The sequence below is a fragment of the Felis catus genome, chromosome B3 (genome assembly GCF_018350175.1).
Source record: "Felis catus isolate Fca126 chromosome B3, F.catus_Fca126_mat1.0, whole genome shotgun sequence".
NCBI lineage: Eukaryota > Metazoa > Chordata > Mammalia > Carnivora > Felidae > Felis > Felis catus.
The window spans coordinates 98,794,850-98,811,321 of NC_058373.1; the positions used below are offsets into that span (position 1 = coordinate 98,794,850).

The window sequence follows — 16,472 nt, forward strand, 5'->3', positions numbered from 1 at the left end:
CCCAATGCGGGGCTCAAACTCACAAACTGTGAGATCATGACCTGAGCCTAAGTCAGCCGCCTAACCGACTGAGCCACCCAGGCACCCCAATGACTTACTAATATTCTCAGAATAATAAATGAGTTTGTCTTTCTAGTTAAGACAGTTACATGTGTCTGAGGAGACCAATGCTTTTAGAAGTGGTATACGGAAACAGGAAAAGTTAACAAAAATGGTCAGTAAGGAGTGAGGACCCAGCCGAGTTTAGAGAAAATAAGCACAGGGATGCAATCCATGTACTTTGGTGTTTTGTCCCATGTTACTTGGCATTTTGTCCCACATTACACATAGAATGGGGGGAAGCAACAGTAAGAGTGTCCCGGATTTGATGATTGGCAATCTAGTCACAGTGGGTAGCTTGGGAGTATTTTTTTTTAATGTTTATTTATTTTTGAGAGAACGCAAGTCGGGGAGGGACAGAGCAAGAGGGAGACACAGAATTCGAAGCAGGCTCCAGGCTCTGAGCTGTTAGCACAGAGTCCAACGTGGGGCTCAAACTCATGGACCGTGAGATTATGACCTGAGCTGAAGTCGGATGCCTAACCAATTGAGCCACCTGGGCACCCTGGGAGTAATTCTAAGGTTTGGGGGAAAACCGTGCTGAAGTCATTTCTGATGAGTTCAGGCTGGGAAAGGGGCAAATGAAGCCAGAAGGACATTGATGGTTTAGGACACAGAGAAGGATCTAGAGAATGGAGGCCCAGAGGAGGTGGGGACAGATTTAGTAAGAATTAGAAGGCTGTAGGGTGAGAAATCAAAGGAGGTTTAGGTCAGGAGGAGGAATTTTTCAGCTTGAGGCCTTGGTGATGGAACAGTTGAGGATATCAATAATTCTTTGTGGATTGGTTATTTCCTAGATATTTGGCATCTGGAGGAAAAGTTAGTTGCTCTGAGCTGCAGCATAGCGATCTATTTCAATTTCTTCTTCTAAAAAGTGGGAATAACCAGCTTTGCAGAAGTCTTATCCTACATTTTATTTGATTATTTTTATTTTTATTATTTTAGCCTCACAATCTCTTTATTATGATTTCTGCTGCACCCAGGCTCTGGGAGTATCAGCTCCTTCAGGGGTGAAGGCTGTGCCATGGGGAGGGGGTGGGCATGCAGCTGTAGTGATGGGAAGGCAGGGCCTGAGGATCTCCCCCTTAGCTTACGGTCAAGGAAGGGCATGAGGGGCCACAGGGCATTGGATCCTCCAGTTCCTTGAGTGTTCTCAAGAGCCCTGCTCACAAGCCTGTGTTTGGCTGGGAGACAGATCACAGGTCATTTCTTCAAGGAGACTAGGCCTGAAGGCCTTTGTTTCGCATGGATATGGAAAGGCCTTGCTGCTTATACCTCGATGTTCTCATCTATGGTCATGCCAACCCATGCATGAGTTGAATGAATATGCCCAGGCTTCTTAATCACTAGCCCAGACCAGATGTGACACTCTCTCCTCAATCCAGATCATCAGGGCATGTGCCAAAGGAAAGAAGGTTTTCCTTCGTGCTAGTTGGGTCTAGTGGAAATTCTGTCACCTGTTTATTTTCTTTCCTTTCAATGTTGCCAAAAGCAGTGGCAGCAGGAAAGCAATGGTGGGAGCAGGGGAATACCCAGTCCCACCCCACTCTGGGACTGAACTATAGTGCCTTAATATTATCCTGCACTAATATTTTCCATTCTCTATCCATTTATCCCACATTTAAAAAAAAGGTTCATAATAGGTGCTCATCAATTTACAAAAATCTCCAAGGATTTTGTCTAGCATCTTCCTGGGCTTTGAACTCTGCTTCTTCAAGTGCTTGCCCATAATTCCTGGAATCTCTGCTTTTGGGCTGAGCTCTTGGTTTGGGATATGCAGCGGATGATACAGCCACTCCCTGAGTGCGGCCCAAGGCTGTGACTGACAGTTTCCTCACTGAGCCAGCTGCAGCAGCCTTTGGCGTGTTTCTCCAGAGTGGCGATTGTCATCAGCCGCGCCGTGGCTTGGCCATTTTCCATGCCAACTGCGGTCGCATCTGCTCTCCTTTTCCATAAGACATGCCGGCTGGCTTGGTGCTTTACCAGACTGCAGCGGGCTTTGTGGGTCTCTGTCAGCATTTCTTTCCTTCTGCCTTCTTGGTCTCAGCTGTTTCCAGGAGGGAGCAGAACTTTGTCGCTGAGTCATCACTGGCTGTGATATGGGAAGTTGGAACAACTTTTAACTTTTTCTTGTTAATTTATATCCGTAACTTTACACACACCCGCACCCTGAGCTCTCAGGGTTTCTTGAAGGGGAAGATTCATAGGAAGGGATTGGTTTAACAGGGATAATAGCCTGGGATGGGACATAGTTCCTCCCAGTCCAGGCGTTCCCCCCACCTGCTGGTGGGGAGGGGTCTGTTCACCATGCCATCTCACTGGGACTTGCTCTGAGGTCTACATAACTGAGATAAATGCAGGAAATGCAATGATGGGATTGCATTAGTTCTCGAAAAAAGTGTTTATTTGTGACTAGCCTACTTAGGAAAATGGAGTGGGAAAAAACAACAACAACAAAAAAAACAAAAAAGGAAAGTTTTGATGCAGAAAGAAAAATAGGATGGTGAGAGGTAGAAATAGAAGACTACAGTGAAAGATTGAGCAGATGGGCTGTGTCTACTCTAAAATGTCCCAGGATGGTGCTCCTCCTGGCTTTGCCCTGGATTTTCCATTTCTGCAGACATTTCCAAGTCATAAGTCAAGGGGACATATTCGAAAAGCCTTATGATTCTGCTGGAATGTGAGTGCTGGGGAAACCCTCTGGGTGGCCGAGGGCTTGCAGGTGCTGGAGGTGGGCAGAGCGGGTGGAGAACAGCAGGGAGGGATGTTGGACCAGGTGACCACGCTTGTGGAACCCGAGAGCTCTCCTTTTTGTAAGCAACTTTGGAGTTTGGCCTGTAAAGGACAGCCCAGTGAGTCACTTCTGCCGAGCTGGGGCGGGAAATTGCTACTTTTTGCTCTCTTCAGATTTCAAAAGTCTGTCTGTAGGAGATGTGCAGCCATAGATTAGATCTTTCTTATTCCCCTTTTTACTTTGATTCAAAAAAAAAATCACAGTCAGCAAAACCTTCCCCACTCTGCCTCACATCTTTTTTCTCTCATTTGGGTCACAATAATTCTGAGCACTACATAGGTACTTTTCAGATGAGGAAGCTGCGTATTGCCCCAAATCCTGCCCTAAAGGTCACCTTTTCCCCAAATTTATGACTAATCCCTGATCAAATGCTTCATATTTTCAGAGCAGTCATAATTTCACTTATTTGCATGTCCTAACATCTGACATGGACATTTACCTAGATGCCTTTCTCTCTGAGAGAGTGGGAGTGTGAGTAGGGTAGGGGCAGAGAGAGGGGGGCAGAGAGAAAGGGAGAGAGAGAATCTCAAGCAGGCTCCACACTGTCAGTACAGAGCCTGATGCGGGGCTCGAACTCAGGAACTGCGAGATCATGACCTGAGCTGAAATCAAGAGTCGGACTCTTAACTGACTGAGCCACTCAGGTGCCCCAGGCACTGTTCTTAATTGCCTGATGCCATAGTGTTTGGGTTGTGACTGTGTAGCATGCTAATCTCTAGATATCCATAATTTTATTTAGTTTTTGAGTCCCTATGAAGTAGGTATTGTTATTAATCTCATTTTATAGAGGAATAAAATGAAATCAGAAGAGTTATGTAAGGCAATCCAAAGTAATGCAGTTGTTAAGTCAGTATTTGAATTGAAGTCTGTCCTACCCCAAAGCCTAAACATCTAACCAGTCTGCCGGGGACTCTCAATCTGTGCCCCTGTCTCCCCTAAATTCTATGTGAGCTTTTGTGCACATGATTTTTTTTCCAGGAAGAAGGATCATGGTCTGTATTGGATTTTCAAAGGGCTATGGTCCCACAAAGCACTGAACTATTAGAGTTGGTAGATCAGTTAGGATGCTCTTGGTTGCAAAAGAAAGAAAACCCACATCAAACTAGCTTAGTCAAGTGTCATACACAGTTTCATCAGGATTTCTGTTTCTTTTCTCTGGTGACACTTTGTTGGCTTTGTGTGTTGACTTTGTCCTCAGGATTCCCTCCTTGGTAGAAAAATGCCTGTGGTAGTTCCCGATTCAGTGCTATTCAACATGGGTCCAAGGAGAGTGTTTCTCTCCTCTCCACCATACCACAAAAATTGTGGGCTTCATTCTGATTGGACCCACTGAGATCATGTGCCCCTGTCTCCATAGGTTCCTGGGGTGGGGTGGGCATGAGCTGATTGGCTGAGGACTCTGTTCCTACCCAATTCCTGAATCAATCCCAACCCAAAGAGAATAAGGTTACACTGAGTACCTTAGGCCCCTGGGGACCAACGTTGGGGGGTGGTATTTGAGGGAAGGGTCATTTTTGCCCAGAGAGCATGGCTGTTTCATAATGGTTAGGAGAGGAGTGGAATGGGTGAGGAGGAGGCATCCAGTAATAACCAATATAGTTAGTATTCTTCCCTTGCTATCTCAAAGAAGACCTTAGAACAAACTCCCTATCTTAATGGGACAAGATAAAAGCAAATTCCGGGAACCTGGGTGGCTCAGTTGGTTCAGTGCCCAACTCTTGATTTCGGCTCAGATCATGATCTCATGGTTTGGTTTGTGGGTTTGAGCCCTGAGTTGGGCTCTGTGCTTACCATGTGGAGTCTGCTTAGGAATCTCTATCCAGCTCTCTCCCTGTGCTGCCCCTGTTCCCGCATGTTCTCTTTCTCTCTCAAAATAAATAAATAAACTTTAAAAAATAAAAAAAAAAAGCAAAAGCAAATTTGGCTTCTAGTAGGAAGCTTGTTGACATTTCATTGTTCTCTTTGATTTGAGGAGTTCTATATCCTGCCTTTCCTCTTTCCCCAATCAGAGTCTATTTAGTGAGACAGGATGCCCCTACCAACTAAGAGATATTTCCTTTAGATGCAGTTCTAATTAGAGTTGCTGCTTCTGAGAAAGACTTTCATTCTCTCAGTTACACATTTCTTTGGTATATTTTCCACTTGTTTAAGAGTGTATAGTCTCAGACTCTGAGAGTGGGTGGGGAAAAGGAAGAGCATTTAAAAAGGAGAATGTGAGGGAAGACAGGAGTCCTTTTTATAAGAAACCAAGCAGAGTGATGACTGCATGTGTCTGAAAATATAATTATCCTCTTTTGTTTGCTTGATAGAGTTTTGATAGATAGAATCTTGACAGGTCTGTTATGAAATGTTAAAATGTAATTTAGGTTAAAAAAATCTTAATTAACTTAAATTATAGTCTGAAGTCATATTCCAGGCTTTGATCATTTTATCGCGTGTGACACAGCAGGGGCTGCAGGTGCAGCTAATCCAGCTGCTGTGTTAGCATAAAAGAAAGAAAGAAATGGTTGATTGGCTCACTGGACAGCCCTGGGGGGGATGTATGTATGCACAAAGGGAAGCCAGTGGGATTTGCTTCCTGCTCAGAAATTCCTGGAAGATGCTCTTAAATTTAGAGCTGAGGGGGCATTGTGGGTACTTCCATCCATTAGAGAAGAAAGCCCAAGCTCCTTGGGGGCAATATTAAGGCTCTTCAGGACATGGTCTTCAACACCTCCTCAGGCTCAAGGAGACGTAAAGTGCAAAGGGGAGAGTATTGGCTTCAGAGTTAGAGGCTAGACTCTTTCCTTTCCTTTTGGCTGTTGACCATTCCAGGATTAACTGTTTAGGGTTTCTGAGTGTTCCCTCAGTGTGCTGTGAAAGCAAAGAAGTCATGCTGACCTTCCTTGTTATGCCTTATTGTCCCATCACCCTTCCACACCTGTCCCAGATGTCCCCTTCCTCTCTCTCCCTCCCTTCCTTATATTCTGTTACTTTTATTTCACATGGCCTTTCTCCCTCACACCGCTTCCCATCAAAGAGACTGAACATTTGTTCATTAGGGGCATGATGTGTCTCCTCACTTCATCCCTGGTCCTAGTAGAATGATTTGTAACATGGTACATGGTTAAGTCCTAGATTCAACTTTGCCAGAATGAATGTTCACCAACAGGTTTCATCATCCATTTGGCTTTCTTAGCAAACATCAATAAAAACATGAAATCCTTCAGTGAGGCAGAAGGAGAGAGGGTAGGTGAAGGCGACACATAGCTCTGTAGCATAGGCGCTAGATTTGGAAACATGGAGTTCGACTCCTGGCTAACTGCTGACCTTGGGCAAGTTCCCATTCTGGGCCTCCTCTTTGAAAATGGGGATGATCATAGGACCCACTTCGTTGGGTGGTTGTGAGGAAAAAATAAGATGATGAATATAACACATACTGAGGAGAGTAGGTACTTAATTAGTCTGAAGATTAGTTCTTCTAGATGAGAATTCTACATATATGACATTCAATAAATGTCTTATTCTTTCATGAAATGAAAACTGAGCAAGAGGAGAGAAAAGCTTTCTGCTCATGTTTCCCAAGGTGGAGACCAAGAGACATCTCCATAAGACGTTTCCCTTAGACAGTCTGAGTGACTGGGGGGCAGAGGGATGCTGGGTGGGGAGTGCTGTGCCCCAGCCTGATCACACTGCTGCCTGTTTTACCATATCAAGAGGCTGTTAGCCTCTGAAGCATTTTACCTTTAACATTTTCAGAAGCTACCTGTCATGAGGACTAAATCCTATATCCATTTTCTTTCAAGAGTCAATAATAACATTTGTTAAGCACTTATGATGCATCTATTGCATCTATGTATTTTTATGTAGGTAATTCATTTCATTCTCACAGCAGTCCCCTAAAGTCGCATCCCAGCCTCACAGAGGAGGAAACGAAAGCATCAGGCAGTCAACTGCCCAAGGTGAGATGGGTAGAAGTGATGGATGCAGGGTCTGCACCAGGCTGGCTCACCCTGGACCCCATGCTCTTCACCTCTGACCCTACTGCCTCTCCTTGGTTCTGATGTCTGTACCCCAGGGTCTGGCATGAGTCCACAGACACCCACCCACCCAGCTGCCCTTTCCTACGTGGGTGCTCTTCTCTTTGGTTTATTGACTCAGTCTCTGGTTCTCTATTGAATAGTGATAAAAGGTAATGCATTTTTGAACTTTAATGCCAAACAATAGCCTTTAATGTGGCTATCATTTCAAAGGGAGAATCATGATTTCAAAGAGACTTAGTGAAGTTTAATGAATTCACTTGTCAGAAAGGTGATTCTCCTAAGGCTCGGGGAGTTAAAAGGGAATTGAACACAAGCCAAGCAGATTGATGTGATGCCTTTGCTTGGGGTCTGCAAGAGTCCAGTGTGAGGCAAATGGAAAGGGCCAGCTGCAAAAATGGGTAGGCACACATTTCCTTTCTTCCACCACATGGGGTGTCCTTATTCTCAGGCTTCTCAGATGCCCTTCCCACCCTGCAGTCCTGCCCCTGGCTCTGAAACCCCGCACACCTGCAAGAAAGCAAAAACCAGTTTTTAAATAAACACATTGCACATGCTTATCTCGAACCCCAGGGTGGAATCAAGCTTTGGAAGGGGAAAGAGAACGTGTGAATTTTACTATTCTTCGGAGCATCTTGGACTCTATCTGCTTGTCTCAGAGGAAACACCAACGGTTCTCTGGGCTGTCTTTTGTGCCTGGGAGGACCAGGGAGGCCTTCGCTGCCTCTGGGGAAATCTCAAGAGAATATTTCTCCCATTTGATTCCAGGCATTCCTGAAGTAGAGATTTTTAATTAGGCTTAGAGGATCATTTATACAAGGTTCTTTCTCTTTGGAACCTGATGGTTTAACATCTGCTTTGGGGCAAAGGTATATATATATATATATATATATATATATATATATATATACACACACACACACACATATATATATATACATATATATATATATATATATATATATATATATATATATATATATATACTTTATTTCTTTCCATTAACAGTTGTTTACCATGCAAAGTCCCCATGTATAAACAGGATGGGTGTTAATAATGCTGCAGAAGTTGTTGTGGAAAACCATCTGGCCTCAGGCCTCTGTGTATAACATGCTAGGACACACAGTAGAGTTACTCAGCCAGGGTGCCAGCAGGATGCAGGGGAGTCAAGGCACCCCACCCGCCTCTGCCCTGCCTGTTCAAAAGGTTTCTCTGTTTCCTTACTTTTGACATGTGGGGTGGTAAATATGAGAGCTTACTGAGATGTCAGCTACGGGAAGCTAGATTCTGGGTAATGCTGCAGTGTAGTATTCCAGACTTGAAGCCCTTAAAATAATTAGACATATAAGTACTTGAAAGGCTGAACAGCGACAACGATGAGCTGAAGAAAGACTGAAACAAGACGTGACAAGCCTCCTACAAATTATTCATAATTGCATTCTGATTCATAACAGGAGTTAAAGCAGCCTGTAAGCCCCACACTGCAGCTGGTTATATGAGAGCACTGGTCTGTTGATTTGCTCCCTCCAGTGAGGACAGGCCAGATGGAGAGGCCTTTGGGAGGGAGATCACTGTAGATAAAAATGATCCTTCCAGGCCAAATGGTCTTTTGGCTGAAAGTCTCAGAGATTTGGTAACCACAGTTGGACTATAACCAAGGAAAAGACTGAGGAAATTCTCAGCCATAGGCCACCTGGGTAGACTTTTGGGGGGTGGTGGTCCCTTCTCCACCTCTGCCCACACACTGCAGATTATCTCTGGAAAACGTCCCACAGTCCAATCTTTCTCAGGGTGATGAACTGTCTACTTCAAAATTACCTAGACTACTTATTAAAATGCACATTTCAGGTCTCCCCCCAGACCCTGTCATTCAGAAACTGTGTCAGTACAGCTGGGGAATCTTCTCTTCTAGAAAATGTTCCAGATGACTCTTTATACTTAAAAGTTCGAAAACCACTGCTGAAGCCTGATAGGTAGATAATTTCTTGGTCTCTGGCATCATTTAACCTTTTCTTTAACTCAGGATGAGAAGGATCTGTTATGTCCTAGATTGGACATAGATGGGCAAGAACTTGATGCATCTCAGTAGGCTTATCCAGTGGTTAGAAAAATGAATGAGCAGGTGTTTCCTAAGCATTCTGTCATAGAAGAGGTGCTCAACGTTTGCTGTGTTTGTTGGTTTGTTGTGATGTTACCGGTGAAGGATACTCAGGTCATATGGTAGGTTCTTGCCCTCCAAAAGCTTTCACTTTGGTTGAGAAGTTAAGGCCAACACCGACGAAACATCTGCAAATCCTGTGAAGTAATAGATAATTTAGTACAAGATTGCCTGGTATAAAAAGTTATAGGTTAGATAAAAAACAGGCTGGCATAGTCAGAGGAAGCCTCATAGGGGAGATGGGATGTAAGCTGGACTGTGAAGAATTGGTAGATTTGGGGCCTGAAAAAGAAGGCAGGAAGTTCCTGGCAAGAGGAACATGATGGCTGGAGGCCCAGAGGTAGAGGAGGGCTGGGGGGTGGATGGCCCAGTAGGAAGACCAGAGTGGCTTCAGGGAAGGGATGTGTTAGGAAGTAAGTGGGATGGCTGATCACAAAGGTCCTGAGAAGCCAAGTAAAGGAATGTAGATAAGAAAAGGGAGTGGAAGCTATTGAAAGCTGTTGAGGAGCAAAGATAACACTATTTCATGGGCCCAGCAGGGTCAGGAGAGGTGTTATTGTTTTGGTGGTTCCCAAAGCTGGGCATCACTTACATGCTAGTGGGGAAAATGGTGAGGAGTCAGATACATCTGGGGAGACTCAGTCTAGAGTCTGCATGTCAGATATACGGTCTGGAGCAGATGAGGCAACACAGGGCAGTTCTGGGTCTGGCAGGGAGAGGGGTCAGTCCAAGATGGCTGGAGCCAGATAGAGAGTTGAGTCGAGGTCACGGGCTGTGGAATCTACAGTAGAGAGGGCCAGGGCTTCCCAGGCCAGGCAGGAGGCCAAAACAGACATTGAAACTAGCAAATAAGGAAAGACTTGGCACAGCAGAATCTGTGGAATTAGTCTGGTTATCCACGGTGAAACAAGGCTCATGGGATCTGTTCTTGGGAGACCCTAACAAAAAAATCAGTATTGTGCTTTAAAGGGCCATCCCACATTGCATGCGCATGGGCTGGAGCCAAGCTCCACCCAGCTGTGAGTTATAGTTAAGATTGGCTTTCCTCTGTGTGGCATGCTGGCAGGACCATTCTGGAGTCTGCCCAGAGCTACAAGTATAAAGGGGCACTAGACCATAGGCATATATGGCTGATTTCTAGGAAGTCCTGATTCCCCTTTTTCTGGTGATGCTCCTCAATCAGCAAACCTGTACTTTGAGGAAGTTCACATCACAGAAGCAGAGAATGTCCAAATACTAAGGGAGATTTTAGATTGTAGCTCAGGAACACCAAAGAGATTTTTTTTCTCCTGTGCTAACTCCAGTTACATGACGGTGGCTGCCCAGAGTGCTGGGTCTAGCGTGGGTTTTGCGGGAAAGAATAGACTGATTGATCAGGGATGTTTGCCATGGGTATGGGAGGAGTGGGTAAATATTGTCACCAGTGCCACCTATTTGCCATGTCTGACCTCCTCTGTGGGGATCCAGAAGCCCGAGGATGTTAAATACGTGACCCACAGCAGTTCTAGGACTGGGCCTGTGGTCCTCTGACTCCCAGGCCTAGTGTTTTTCCTCTGGATCACACAGCCTTCCTACCCTCCTACTCACCATGGGGCTGTCACACTGACTTCATTTTCCCAGTCCCACCCTTGGCTTTTACTAGACTGTGTTAGGAACTTGGCCATAGAACTAATTTGCACAATGGCTAAACTTGTTTTACATGTGATCAGAACTCTTGGGGAAGGATTCTAGGAAGAGGAATTACAGATTGATTCAGAATTCCCGAGTACTGGGAAATGCAAGTAGGAAGGGGGACGGCAAGAGCTGACTGAGAGAAGCAGGGTGAATGAGGAAGCAGCCGTGGATTGCCATGACTTTCATGGCATTGAAGTTGGTGGGTGAGAGGTGGGCATGTGGGGGGAAGGAGAGAACCCTGTGCTTATGGAACAACCGCTGTGAGAGGTAAGGTGGTCCTAGAGGGCACGTGGGCAGTGGCCCTGCTCACATAATGTAGCACACAGTGAATGTTAGAACAAAGAAAAGCCTACTGTGCTTATAGTGTTTGGTCCTCACAGCCAGTCTGGCTGTGGACCTGATTAGCCCACATTTTATAGAAATAGGAAGTGAGTTGGGTCTCTGAATGGTTAAGGAACTCAAACACTTCAGTAAGAGGCTGATCATATTACAGATTCCAAATCCCATCTCTTTCCCCTGGTAGGGAGAATGCCTTCTTAGGGAACCTAGTATTTCAGAGAGATAGCCAAGGGTTATCTCGTTCTGCTTATTAGCCTTCTCTCAGATGAAAAACCGTCTACTTCCAGCGTATGACACATAAATCCAACCTCATTCCTAATTCCTAGGGTAGAGGTCAGCTCTGTGTGTTGTTTGCTTTTGAGTTGTGTGCATGTTTTATTGAGGAATTAACTTCAGAGGAAAGGGGTATGTTTGGAACTTTATAACTGCATCTGTCACTTCTCTTCGTCAACCTCTTCTCTCCCCTACCCTGCTTTTTGCTAAGAGAATCAGGGATAAACTGCTTAAATAAATGTGCAGCCTGCTGAGTCCAGACTGCCCTCAATTGCTTGTGGTATTTTGAGACATAAAATGTTGTTATTTGAAGCTGTTCAAAGAGGCTTCCAGCACATGCCCGGGCAGGGCCTCAGGGTGGGCAGAGCTCAGCTCAAATGCTGGCTCCACCAGGCTAATAACAGGGTAACATGGCTCCTGTCCTACGACCAGCCTCAGAAATTAAACCTGCACTTCTGGGGCCTGGCTGGAAACCAGCCCTCCTTCCCCTGCCAAGGAGGAGCTGTTTCCCCCGGGACTATCTACAGAGATAGTGTGGCCACTCTTGGGCATTAAAAGCAAACTGACTGGTTTAAGCCATCTATTGCTGTTAGTGTTGGCTGCTGCAAGTGAGGCCAGAGCCTGGAGGAGGCTGGTGAAGGGTTGCCCACCTTCTCTCTTCAGTCCCACCATTACCCTACAGTAGCCCTATAGTAGTCCCTCCCCTCCTTATCTGTGGTTTTGCTTTCCACAATTTCAGTTACCCGCGGTTGACCGCAGTATGGAAGTAGGTGATTCTCCTCCGACGTATCATCGGAAGGCCATAAGTAGCCTAACGCAATGTCACAATGGCTGTGTCATTCACCTCAGCACATAGGTATTCATCTCAGCACATAGGTATTTCATCATCTCACATCATCACAGAGAGAAGGAGGCTGAGTACAGGACAATAAGATGATTTTGGAGAGAGAGACCACATTCACATAACTTGTATTATAGTGTATCATTGTAATTGTTCTAGTGTATTATTAATTTTGTTTTGTTTATTTATTTGAGAGAGAGAGAGAGAGAGAGAGAGAGAGAGAGAGAGAGAGCATGAGTGGGGGAGGGGCAGAGAGAGAGGGAGATGCAGAATCCAAAGCAGGCTCCAGGCTCTGAGCTGTTGGCACAGAGCCCAACTCGGGGCCCAAACTCCCGAACCATGAGAGCATGACCTGAGCCGAAGTCGGATGCTTAACCCACTGAGCCACCCGGGCGCCCCTGCTAGTTTGTTATTATTATTAACATTGTTCATCTCTTTGCCTGTTTGATGAATCAGTTTTGTTATACATGTACAGGAAAAACTATAGGGTTCAATGCTATCCATGGTTTCAGGCATCCACTGGGGGGGGGGGTCTTAGAACATATTCCCACAGACAGGCGGTGAGACCACTGTATGTGATTTACTGTAATAGTCCTACAAGCACACTAGGGAGCATGGAGGGTTCATCAAGCTCATTTAATACCAGAAAACCAGGACACAAACTTATTAAGGCTTAAGGTTACATTGAAACCCTAACATTTGTGTTTTGCTTTTGTTTTTTGTTTTTAAATTTTATTTTATTTTATTTTCCAGTTTTACTAAGATATAGTCGACATATAACATTGTATAAGTTTAAGGTGTGCCACATAATGATTTGATATATGTATATACTGCAAAAATGATCACCACATTAGGTTTAATTAACAGCCATCACCTCACATAGTTACATAATTTTTTTTTTATTGTTGAGATAAAAACTTTTAAGATCTGCTCTCTTAGCAACTTTCAAGTATAGAATACACTATTATTAATTCTGGTCACAGTGCTGTACATGATATCCCCGTGACTTATTTATTTTATAACTGGAAGTTTGTACCTTTTGATTCCCTTTACCCATTTTGCCTACCTTCTGGAACCCTGACCTTTGGCAACCACCAATCTGTTCTCTGTTTCTAGGAGTTCAGTTTTTTTTAGCTTCCACATAGATGTGAGATCATATAGTATTTGTCTTTCTCTGTCTGAGTTATTTTGCTAAAACCCTAACATTTAAAAATGGAAACCCAGCTTCTACATATCTGTAGAAATGATCATTTATGTGAATTAAAAATAATCAGATTCTATTTTAATTACACTGCTCCTTTCTGAAAAGAGATAATTATAATGCAAATGAAAAAAATCTCAATACTTCCCTGTTTTTAGAGCACCTGGGTGGCTCAGCTGGTTAAGTGTCCTACTTCGGCTCAGGTCATGATCTCACAGTTCATGAGTTTAAGCCCCGTGTAGGGCTCTGTGCTGACAGCTCAGAGCCTGGAGCCTGCTTAGGATTCTGTGTCTCCTTCTCTCTCTGCCCCTCCCCTGCTCATGCTCTCTCTTTCTCTCTCTCGCTCTCAAAAATAAATAAACATTAAAAAAATACTTCTATGCTTTATTTTTTTGGAGAAGAGAGCAAACTGAAATCAACCAAAAAACACTTAACCACATGATATATCAACAAGTTTCTACTGTTTTGCTTAGAAGACTTTCCAAGTGTTACATAGTTTCATTTTTAAAACACTGAATCCAGAGTCCTTTGCTATTAGATTTTAAGAAATTTCATATAGGGGCGCCTGGGTGGCGCAGTCGGTTAAGCGTCCGACTTCAGCCAGGTCACGATCTCACGGTCCATGAGTTCGAGCCCCGCGTCAGGCTCTGGGCTGATGGCTCAGAGCCTGGAGCCTGTTTCCGATTCTGTGTCTCCCTCTCTCTCTGCCCCTCCCGCCGTTCATGCTCTGTCTCTCTCTGTCCCAAAAATAAATAAATGTTGAAAAAAAATAAAAAAAAAATAAAATAAAATAAAAAGAAATTTCATATATACATTTATGAAAAAGTAGATTCTTGGTGAAAACTTGGAAATTGCTCTAAAAACAGAAAACAAAAGTCATCCTCTAGTGGAAATTGGAAGTAACAGTTTGCATTGCTATAGCTTCATTCTGTTTTTCTATGCCTACGTAATTTTCTTTGAACAAAATTAACACTTTGCTCAATACACTCTGGAGTCCTCATTTTTTTCACTCCACATCACCTCAACCTATTCCTGTAACATTAAAATGAGAATACATTATTTATAATGGCTGCACAATATTTCACCATTCTCTTCTTGAATTTTTTTTACATTTAGCTGCTAGGACAGCGCTCTCTCTCTCTCTCTCTCTCTCTCTCTCTCTCTCTCTGTCTCGGTTCTCCACCTTAGAATCTTCTAAATTTCTGCAGAACCTCTCCAATTTCTTTTAAAAATTTTTTTTAATGGTTATATTTATTTTTGAGACAGAGAGAGACAGAGCATGAGCATGCGAGGGGCAGAGAGAGAGGGAGACACAGAATCCGAACCAGGCTCCAGGCTCTGAGCTATCAGCACAGAGCCTGACGTGGAGCTCAAACTTGTCAACCAAGAGATCATGAACTGAGCCAAAGTTGGACGCTCAACCAACTGAGCCACCCAGGCTCCCTGAACCTCTCCAGTATCTAACAGCGGGAAGTGCCCCAGAGTTCAGTCCTAAGGCTTCAGGCTGTCTCTCTTCTCCAGCTGTACTCTCGTGCCCAGTGATCCCATCCATTACCGTGGCCTCAAATACCATGCATGTACTGCCAGCTCCCCAGTTCTATCTTTAGAGCTGAACATAAGTACAACTGCCTTTCGGCCAGCTCTGTGGCATCTCCATGACTCATGAACATATGGAACTTAGTAGGTCTAAAGCTAAACTCTAATGAACCTGTACCCCAGGTCCCAATCTTAGCAAGGTCTCCATCCTTGACCTACGGCGGGCCTCCAACTTGGTCTGATATTTTCCTTGACTCGTTTATATCACACATCCAGTCCTTCAGCAAAACCTACCAGCTCTTCCCTTCAAGAATGTTTAGAATCAGAACTCACCTTTCATCTCATCTTCATTGCAGCCACCCTGGCCCAAACCACCTTCATCCCCTGGTTGGATGATTTCAAAAGCTACCGAATGGGTCTTCATCCTGATTCTGTTCTGGACCCTGACAGTTGATGCTCAACACAGTAATCAGATACTGTCATCGGTCTGTTCAAAAGCCTCGAAGGGGTATTCCAAACTCACTGCTAGTAAAAGCCGCAAACCATCAGTGCTTCTACCCCCACCCCTCTGGCCCACGTCCACCCTGCTCCAGCCACACAGGTGTCCAGTTTGCTCTCCCTTTGGAGCTTTGCCTGGGTGTATCCTAACCTGATAGGTTCTTCCCCACAGATAGCTGCCTGTCTTGTTCCTCCTTGCTTCTGGTTTTTCTGGTCAAATACCATCTTACCTTTGACAGTTCTCCCTGAACTATATGAAGAGCTATCTTCCCACCCAATACTTCCTCTCCGCACTCCTGTTTTTATTATTCTCCATATTACTTTCTCCATGGAGCATATGTATTAGTTTCCTACGGCTGCCATAACAAAATACCACAAATAGGGTAGCTTGAAACTACCTAAGTTTATTCTCTCCTGCTTCTGGAGGCTTGAAGTCTGGAATCAAGGTGCTGGGAGGGTTGGTTCCTTCTGAGGGTTCCGAGATTCTGTTCCGTGCCTCTGTCCTGGCTTCTGGTGATGGCTGGCAACCCTTGGCATTCCATGGATGTAGATACACCACTCAGTCTTTGCCTCCATCTTTACATGGCTGCCTTCCCTCCGTGTCTCTTTCCTACTTCATAAAATGCTACCAGTCATACTAGGTGAAGGTTCACCCTATTCCATTTGACCTTAGTTAATTTAATGAATCCATGTGCAATTATCCTTGTTTCCAAATAAGGTCACATTCTGAGTTAGGATTTTAACACATGTTTTCTTGGGGACACAAAACAGCCCATAGCAGCATACAACATATTTACTTGTTTATTTGTTTAGTGTTTATTTTATTAGGTTATTTGGGTCTTTATCCTCTCTTATTGGGCATTTAGGTTGTTTCTGATTTGGACTTATTATAAACAATACCATAACATATCTTCATTTTTTTTACATATATGAAATTTATTGTCAAATTGGTTTCCATACAACACCCAGTGCTCATCCCAAAAGATGCCCTCTTCAATACCCATCACCCACCCTCCCCTCCCTCGCACCCCCCATCAACC

The 16,472-nt window shown here is 44.3% G+C and overlaps 2 long non-coding RNA genes across 2 annotated transcripts; both read right to left on the minus strand.

Annotated features, from left to right (window-relative positions):
• Positions 1 to 7,065: 7,065 nt before the first annotated feature.
• Positions 7,066 to 7,762, minus strand: LOC123386076. The gene is made up of 2 exons (XR_006599588.1): positions 7,532 to 7,762; positions 7,066 to 7,422 (listed from the first exon to the last, which is right to left on the minus strand). It is a non-coding gene; the product is annotated as an uncharacterized LOC123386076 (long non-coding RNA).
• Positions 7,763 to 8,317: 555 nt separating this feature from the next.
• Positions 8,318 to 15,914, minus strand: LOC109500838. The gene is made up of 2 exons (XR_002158618.3): positions 15,831 to 15,914; positions 8,318 to 9,207 (listed from the first exon to the last, which is right to left on the minus strand). It is a non-coding gene; the product is annotated as an uncharacterized LOC109500838 (long non-coding RNA).
• Between the last annotated feature and the right edge of the window lie 558 nt (positions 15,915 to 16,472).